Genomic DNA, 9,128 nt, shown 5'->3' with positions numbered 1-9,128 from the left:
TTCCTGTTATATGATGGAAACACTGTTGTATTTTTATTGCATTTTATGCTTCGGGCGTTGACTTCTCAGGCCCTAACTATTCAATCTGTTGGAGCAACGCCCTAGGGTGAAGCCTAGGATGCTCGGAAAGTAGAAATGACCATCAGTTTCATACTGGTTGCAATTAATCGTTTTATCCGATGGAAAAACTGTTGTATTTATATTGTATTTTATGCTTCTGGCGTTGACTTCTAAGGCCCTAGCTATTCGATCTAGCGGAGTAACGCCCTAGAGTGAAGCCTAGGTTGCCCGGAAAGGAGAAATGACCATAACTTTCACACTGGTTGCAATTATTCGTTTTATACGATGGAAACGCTGTTGTATATATATCGTATTTTATGCTTCTGGCGTTTACTTCTAAGGACCTAACTATTCGATCTGGTGGAGCAACACCCTAGAGTGAATCCTAGGTTGCACGGAATGTAGAAATGACCATAACTTTCACACTGACTGCAATTATTCGTTTTATACGATGGAAACGCTGTTGTATTTATGTCGTATTTTATGTTTCTGGCGTTTACTTCTAAGGACCTAACTATTCGATCTGGTGGAGCAACGCCCTAGAGTGAATCCTAGGTTGCTCGGAATGTAGAAATGACCATAACTTTCACACTGGTTGCAATTATTCGTTTTATACGATGGAAACGCTGTTGTATCTGTATTGTACTTTATGCCTCTGGCGTTGACTTCTAAGGCCGTAGCTATTAGATGTGGTGCAGCAACGCCCTATAGTGACGCCTAGGGTGCTCGGAACGTAGAAATGACCATTACTTTCACACTGGTTGCAATTATTCGTTTTATACGATGGAAAAGCTGTTGTATTTGTATCGTATTTTATGCTTCTGGCGTTGACTTCTTAGGCCGTAACTATTCGGTCTGGTGGAGCAACGCCCTGGAGTGAAACCTAGGTTGCCAGGAACGTAGAATTGGCCATCACTTTCAAACTGGTTGCAATTATTCCTGTTATATGATGGAAACACTGTTGTATTTTTTTTGCATTTTACGGCTCGGGCGTTGACTTCTAAGGCCCTAACTATTCAATCCGTTGGAGCTACGCGCTAGGGTGAAGCCTAGGTTGCTCGGAAAGTAGAAATGACCATAAGTTTCATACTGGTTGCAATTATTTGTTTCATACGATGGAAAAACTGTTGTATTTATATTGTATTTTATGCTTCTGGCGTTGACTTCTAAGGCACTAACTATTCGATCTGGTGGAGCAACGCCCTAGAGTGAAGCCTAGGTTGCCCGGAACGTAGAATTGGCCATCACTTTCAAACTGGTCGCAATTATTCCTGTTATATGATGGAAACACTGTTGCATTTTTATTGCATTTTATGCTTCGTTCGTTGACTTCTAAGGCCCTAACTATTCAATCTGTTGGAGCAGCGCCCTAGGGTGAAGCCTAGGTTGCTCGGAAAGTAGAAACGACCATAAGTTTCATACTGGTTGCAATTATTCGTTTTATACGATGGAAAAACTGTTGTATTTATATTGTATTTTATGCTTCTGGCGTTGACTTCTAAGGCACTATCTATTCGATCTGGTGGAGCAACGCCCTAGAGTGAAGCCTAGGTTGCCCGGAAGGTAGAATTGGCCATCACCTTCAAACTGGTTGCAATTATTCGTTTTATACGATGGAAAAACTGTTGTACTTATATTGTATTTTATACATCTGGCGTTGACTTCTAAGGCACTAACTATTCGATCTGGTGGAGCAACGCCCTAGAGTGAAGCCGAGGTTGCCCGGAAAGGAGAAATGACCATCACTTTCAAACTGGTTGCAATTAATCCTTTTATACGATGGAAAAGCTGTTGTATTTATATCGTATTTTATGCTTCTGGCGTTTACTTCTAAGGACCTAACAATTCGATCTGGTGGAGCATCGCCCTAGAGTGAAGCCTAGGTTGCTCGGAATGTAGAAATGACCATAACTTTCACACCGGTTGCAATTATTCGTTTTATACGATGGAAACGCAGTTGTATTTATATTGTATTTTATGCCTCTGGCGTTGACTTCTAAGGCCGTAGCTATTAGATGTGGTGGAGCAACGCCCTAGAGTGACGCCTAGGGTGCTCGGAACGTAGAAGTGACAATTACTTTCACACTGGTTGCAATTATTCGGTTTATACGATGGAAAAGCTGTTGTATTTATATCGTTTTTTATGCTTCTGGCGTTGACTTCTTAGGCCGTAACTATTCGGTCTGGTGGAGCAACGCCCTAGGGTGAAGCCTAGGTTGCTCGGAAAGTAGAAATGACCGTAAGTTTCATACTGGTTGCAATTATTCGTTTTATACGATGGAAAAGCTGTTGTATTTATATTGTATTTTATGCTTCTGGCGTTGACTTCTAAGGCACTAACTATTCGATCTGGTGGAGCAACGCCCTAGAGTGAAGCCTAGGTTGCCCGGAACGTAGAATTGGCCATCACTTTCAAACTGGTTGCAATTATTCCTGTTATATGATGGAAACACTGTTGTATTTTTTTTTGCATTTTACGGTTCGGGCGTTGACTTCTAAGGTCCTAACTATTCAATCTGTTGGAGCAACGCCCTAGGGTGAAGCCTAGGTTGCTCTGAAAGTAGAAATGACCATAAGTTTCATACTGGTTGCAATTATTCGTTTTATACGATGGAAAAACTGTTGTATTTATATTGTATTTTATTCTTCTGATGTTGACTTCTAAGGCACTAACTATTCGATCTGGTGGAGCAACGCCCTAGAGTGAAGCCTAGGTTGCCCGGAACGTAGAATTGGCCATCACTTTCAAACTGGTTGCAATTATTCCTGTTATATGATGGATACACTGTTGTATTTTTATTGCATTTTATGCTTCGGGCGTTGACTTCTAAGGCCCTAACTATTCAATCTGTTGGACCAACGCCCTAGGGTGAAGCCTAGCTTGCTCGGAAAGTAGAAATGACCATAAGTTTCATACTGGTTGCAATTATTCGTTTTATACGATGGAAAAGCTGTTGTATTTATATCGTATTTTATGCTTCTGGCGTTGACTTCTAAGGCCCTGACTATTCAATCTGTTGGAGCAACGCCCTAGGGCGAAGCCTAGGTTGCTCGGAAAGTAGAAATGACCATAAGTTTCATACTGGTTGCAATTACTCGTTTCATACGATGGAAAATCTGTTGTATTTATATTGTATTTTATGCTTCTGGCGTTGACTTCTAAGGCACTAACTATTCGATCTGGTGGAGCAACGCCCTAGAGTGAAGCCTAGCTTGCCCGGAACGTAGAATTGGCCATCACTTTCAAACTGGTTGCAATTATTCCTGTTATATGATGGAAACACTGTTGTATTTTTATTGCATTTTATGCTTCGGGCGTTGACCTCTAAGACCCTAACTATTCAATCTGTTGGAGCAACGCCCTAGGGTGAAGCCTAGGTTGCTCGGAAAGTAGAAATGACCATCACTTTCAAACTGGTTGCAATTAATCCTTTTATACGATGGAAAAGCTGTTGTATTTATATCGTATTTTATGCTTCTGGCGTTTACTTCTAAGGACCTAACTATTCGATCTGGTGGAGCAACGCCCTAGAGTGAAGCCTAGGTTGCTCGGAATGTAGAAATGACCATACCCTTCACACTGGTTGCAATTATTCGTTTTATACGATGGAAACGCTGTGGTATATGTATTGTACTTTATGCCTCTGGCGTTGACTTCTAAGGCCGTAGCTATTAGATGTGGTGCAGCAACGCCCTATAGTGACGCCTAGGGTGCTCGGAACGTAGAAATGACCATTACTTTCACACTGGTTGCAATTATTCGTTTTATACGATGGAAAAGCTGTTGTATTTGTATCGTATTTTATGCTTCTGGCGTTCACTTCTTAGGCCGTAACTATTCGGTCTGATGGAGCAACGCCCTGGAGTGAAACCTAGGTTGCCAGGAACGTAGAATTGGCCATCACTTTCAAACTGGTTGCAATTATTCCTGTTATATGATGGAAACACTGTTGTATTTTTTTTGCATTTTATGGCTCGGGCGTTGACTTCTAAGGCCCTAACTATTCAATCCGTTGGAGCTACGCGCTAGGGTGAAGCCTAGGTTGCTCGGAAAGTAGAAATGACCATAAGTTTCATACTGGTTGCAATTATTTGTTTCATACGATGGAAAAACTGTTGTATTTATATTGTATTTTATGCTTCTGGCGTTGACTTCTAAGGCACTAACTATTCGATCTGGTGGAGCAGCTCCCTAGAGTGAAGCCTAGGTTGCCCGGAACGTAGAATTGGCCATCACTTTCAAACTGGTCGCAATTATTCCTGTTATATGATGGAAACACTGTTGCATTTTTATTGCATTTTATGCTTCGTTCGTTGACTTCTAAGGCCCTAACTATTCAATCTGTTGGAGCAGCGCCCTAGGGTGAAGCCTAGGTTGCTCGGAAAGTAGAAATGACCATAAGTTTCATACTGGTTGCAATTATTCGTTTTATACGATGGAAAAACTGTTGTATTTATATTGTATTTTATGCTTCTGGCGTTGACTTCTAAGGCACTATCTATTCGATCTGGTGGAGCAACGCCCTAGAGTGAAGCCTAGGTTGCCCGGAAGGTAGAATTGGCCATCACCTTCAAACTGGTTGCAATTATTCGTTTTATACGATGGAAACGCAGTTGTATTTATATTGTATTTTATGCCTCTGGCGTTGACTTCTAAGGCCGTAGCTATTAGGTGTGGCGGAGCAACGCCCTAGAGTGACGCCTAGGGTGCTCGGAACGTAGAAATGACAATTACTTTCACACTGGTTGCAATTATTCGTTTTATACGATGGAAAAGCTGTTGTATTTATATCGTTTTTTATGCTTCTGGCGTTGACTTCTTAGGCCGTAACTATTCGGTCTGGTGGAGCAACGCCCTAGGGTGAAGCCTAGGTTGCTCGGAAAGTAGAAATGACCGTAAGTTTCATACTGGTTGCAATTATTCGTTTTATACGATGGAAAAGCTGTTGTATTTATATTGTATTTTATGCTTCTGGCGTTGACTTCTAAGGCACTAACTATTCGATCTGGTGGAGCAACGCCCTAGAGTGAAGCCTAGGTTGCCCGGAACGTAGAATTGGCCATCACTTTCAAACTGGTTGCAATTATTCCTGTTATATGATGGAAACACTGTTGTATTTTTTTTGCATTTTACGGTTCGGGCGTTGACTTCTAAGGTCCTAACTATTCAATCTGTTGGAGCAACGCCCTAGGGTGAAGCCTAGGTTGCTCTGAAAGTAGAAATGACCATAAGTTTCATACTGGTTGCAATTATTCGTTTTATACGATGGAAAGCTGTTGTATTTATATTGTATTTTATTCTTCTGATGTTGACTTCTAAGGCACTAACTATTCGATCTGGTGGAGCAACGCCCTAGAGTGAAGCCTAGGTTGCCCGGAACGTAGAATTGGCCATCACTTTCAAACTGGTTGCAATTATTCCTGTTGTATGATGGAAACACTGATGTATTTTTTTTGCATTTTATGGTGCGGGCGTTGACTTCTAAGACCCTAACTATTCAATCTGTTGGAGCAACGCCCTAGTGTGAAGCCGAGGTTGCCCAGAAAGGAGAAATGAACATCACTTTCAAACTGGTTGCAATTAATCCTTTTATACGATGGAAAAGCTGTTGTATTTATATCGTATTTTATGCTTCTGGCGTTTACTTCTAAGGACCTAACTATTCGATCTGGTGGAGCAACGCCCTAGAGTGAAGCCTAGGTTGCTCGGAATGGAGAAATGACCATAACTATCACACTGCTTGCAATTATTCGTTTTATACGATGGAAACGCTGTTGTATTTATATTGTATTTTATGCCTCTGGCGTTGACTTCTAAGGCCGTAGCTATTAGATGTGGTGGAGCAACGCCTTAGAGTGATGCCTATGGTGCTCGGAACGTAGAAATAACCATTGCTTCCACACTGGTTGCAATTATCCGTTTTATACGATGGAAAAGCTGTTGTATTTATATCGTTTTTTATGCTTCTGGCGTTGACTTCTTAGGCCGTAACTATGCGATCTGGTGGAGCAAGGCCCTAGAGTGAAGCCTAGGTTGCCCGGAACGTAGAATTGGCCATCACTTTCAAACTGGTTGCAATTATTCCTGTTATATGATGGATACACTGTTGTATTTTTATTGCTTTTTATGGTTCGGGCGTTGACTTCTAAGGCCCTAACTATTCAATCTGCTGGAGCAACGCCCTAGGGTGAAGCCTAGGTTGCTCGGAAAGTAGAAATGACCATAAGTTTCATACTGGTTGCAATTATTCGTTTTATACGATGGAAAAACTGTTGTATTTATATCGTATTTTATGCTTCTGGCGTTGACTTCTTAGGCACTAACTATTCGATCTGGTGCAGCAACGCAAGAGAGTGATGCCTAGGTTGCCCGGAACGTAGAATTGGCCATCAATTTGAAACTGGCTGCAATTATACCTGTTATATGATGGAAACACTGCTGTATTTTTTTTGTATTTTATAGTTCGGGCGTTGACTTCTAAGGCCCTAACTATTCAATCCGCTGGAGCAACGCCCTAGGGTGAAGCCTAGGTTGCTCGGAAAGTAGAAATGACCATAAGTTTCATACTGGTTGCAATTATTCGTTTTATTCGATGGAAAAGCTGTTGCATTTATAGTGTTTTTTATGCTTCTGGCGTTAACTTCTAAGGCACTAGCTATTCGATCTGGTGGAGCAACGCCCTAGAGTGAAGCCTAGGTTGCCCGGAACGTAGTATTGGCCATCACTTTCAAACTAGTTGCAATTATTCCTGTTATATGATGGAAGCACTGTTGTATTTTTTTTGCATTTTATGGTTCGGGCGTTGACTTCTAAGACCCTAACTATTCAATCTGTTGGAGCAACGCCCTAGGGTGAAAGCCTAGGTTGCCCGGAAGGTAGAATTGGCCATCACCTTCAAACTGGTTGCAATTATTCGTTTTATACGATGGAAAAACTGTTGTACTTATATTGTATTTTATACATCTGGCGTTGACTTCTAAGGCACTAACTATTCGATCTGGTGGAGCAACGCCCTAGAGTGAAGCCGAGGTTGCCCGGAAAGGAGAAATGACCATCACTTTCAAACTGGTTGCAATTAATCCTTTTATACGATGGAAAAGCTGTTGTATTCATATCGTATTTTATGCTTCTGGCGTTTACTTCTAAGGACCTAACAATTCGATCTGGTGGAGCATCGCCCTAGAGTGAAGCCTAGGTTGCTCGGAATGTAGAAATGACCATAACTTTCACACTGGTTGCAATTATTCGTTTTATACGATGGAAACGCAGTTGTATTTATATTGTATTTTATGCCTCTGGCGTTGACTTCTAAGGCCGTAGCTATTAGATGTGGTGGAGCAACGCCCTAAGGTGACGCCTAGGGTGCTCGGAACGTAGAAATGACCATTACCTTCACACTGGTTGCAATTATTCGTTTTATACGATGGAAAAGCTGTTGTATTTATATCGTTTTTTATGCTTCTGGCGTTGACTGCTTAGGCCGTCACTATTCGGTCTGGTGGAGGAACGCCCTGGAGTGAAACCTAGGTTGCCCGGAACGTAGAATTGGCCATCACTTTCAAACTGGTTACAATTATTCCTGTTATATGATGGAAACACTGTTGTATTTTTTTTATATTTTAGGGTTCGGGCGTTGACTTCTAAGGCCCTAACTATTCAATCTGTTGGAGCAACGCCCTAGGGTGAGTACTAGGTTGCTCGGAAAGTAGAAATGACCATAAGTTTCATACTGGTTGCAATTATTCGTTTTATACGATGGAAAAGCTGTTGTATTTATATCGTTTTTTATGCTTCTGGCGTTGACTGCTTAGGCCGTCACTATTCGGTCTGGTGGAGGAACGCCCTGGAGTGAAACCTAGGTTGCCCGGAACGTAGAATTGGCCATCACTTTCAAACTGGTTACAATTATTCCTGTTATATGATGGAAACACTGTTGTATTTTTTTTATATTTTAGGGTTCGGGCGTTGACTTCTAAGGCCCTAACTATTCAATCTGTTGGAGCAACGCCCTAGGGTGAAGCCTAGGTTGCTCGGAAAGTAGAAATGACCATAAGTTTCATACTGGTTGCAATTATTCGTTTTATACGATGGAAAAACTGTTGTATTCATATTGTATTTTATGCTTCCGGCGTTGACTTCTAAGGCAGTAACTATTCGATCTGGTGGAGAAACGCCCTAGAGTGAAGCCTAGGTTGCCCGGAAGGTAGAATTGGCCATCACTTTCAAACTGGTTGCAATTATTCCTGTTATATGATGGAAACACTGTTGTATTTTTTTTGCATTTTACGGTTCGGGCGTTGACTTCTAAGGTCCTAACTATTCAATCTGTTGGAGCAACGCCCTAGGGTGAAGCCTAGGTTCCTCTGAATGTAGAAATGACCATAAGTTTCATACTGGTTGCAATTATTCGTTTTATACGATGGAAAAACTGTTGTATTTATATTGTATTTTATGCTTCTGGCGTTGACTTCTAAGGCACTAACTATTCGATCTGGTGGAGCAACGCCCTAGAGTGAAGCCTAGGTTGCCCGGAACGTAGAATTGGCCATCACTTTCAAACTGGTTGCAATTATTCCTGTTATATGATGGATACACTGTTGTATTTTTATTGCATTTTATGATTCGGGCGTTGACTTCTAAGGCCCTAACTATTCAATCTGTTGGACCAACGCCCTAGGGTGAAGCCTAGCTTGCTCGGAAAGTAGAAATGACCATAAGTTTCATACTGGTTGCAATTATTCGTTTTATACGATGGAAAATCTGTTGTATTTATGTCGTATTTTATGCTTCTGGCGTTGACTTCTAAGGCCCTGACTATTCAATCTGTTGGAGCAACGCCCTAGGGCGAAGCCTAGGTTGCTCGGAAAGTAGAAATGACCATAAGTTTCATACTGGTTGCAATTACTCGTTTCATACGATGGAAATAGCTGTTGTATTTGTATTGTATTTTATGCTTCTGGCGTTGACTTCTAAGGCACTAACTATTCGATCTGGTGGAGCAACGCCCTAGAGTGAAGCCTAGGTTGCCCGGAACGTAGAATTGGCCATCACCTTCAAACTGGTTGCA

The sequence above is a fragment of the Calliopsis andreniformis genome, unplaced genomic scaffold (genome assembly GCF_051401765.1).
Source record: "Calliopsis andreniformis isolate RMS-2024a unplaced genomic scaffold, iyCalAndr_principal scaffold0033, whole genome shotgun sequence".
NCBI lineage: Eukaryota > Metazoa > Arthropoda > Insecta > Hymenoptera > Andrenidae > Calliopsis > Calliopsis andreniformis.
Note: the sequence above shows the minus strand (reverse complement) of the source record.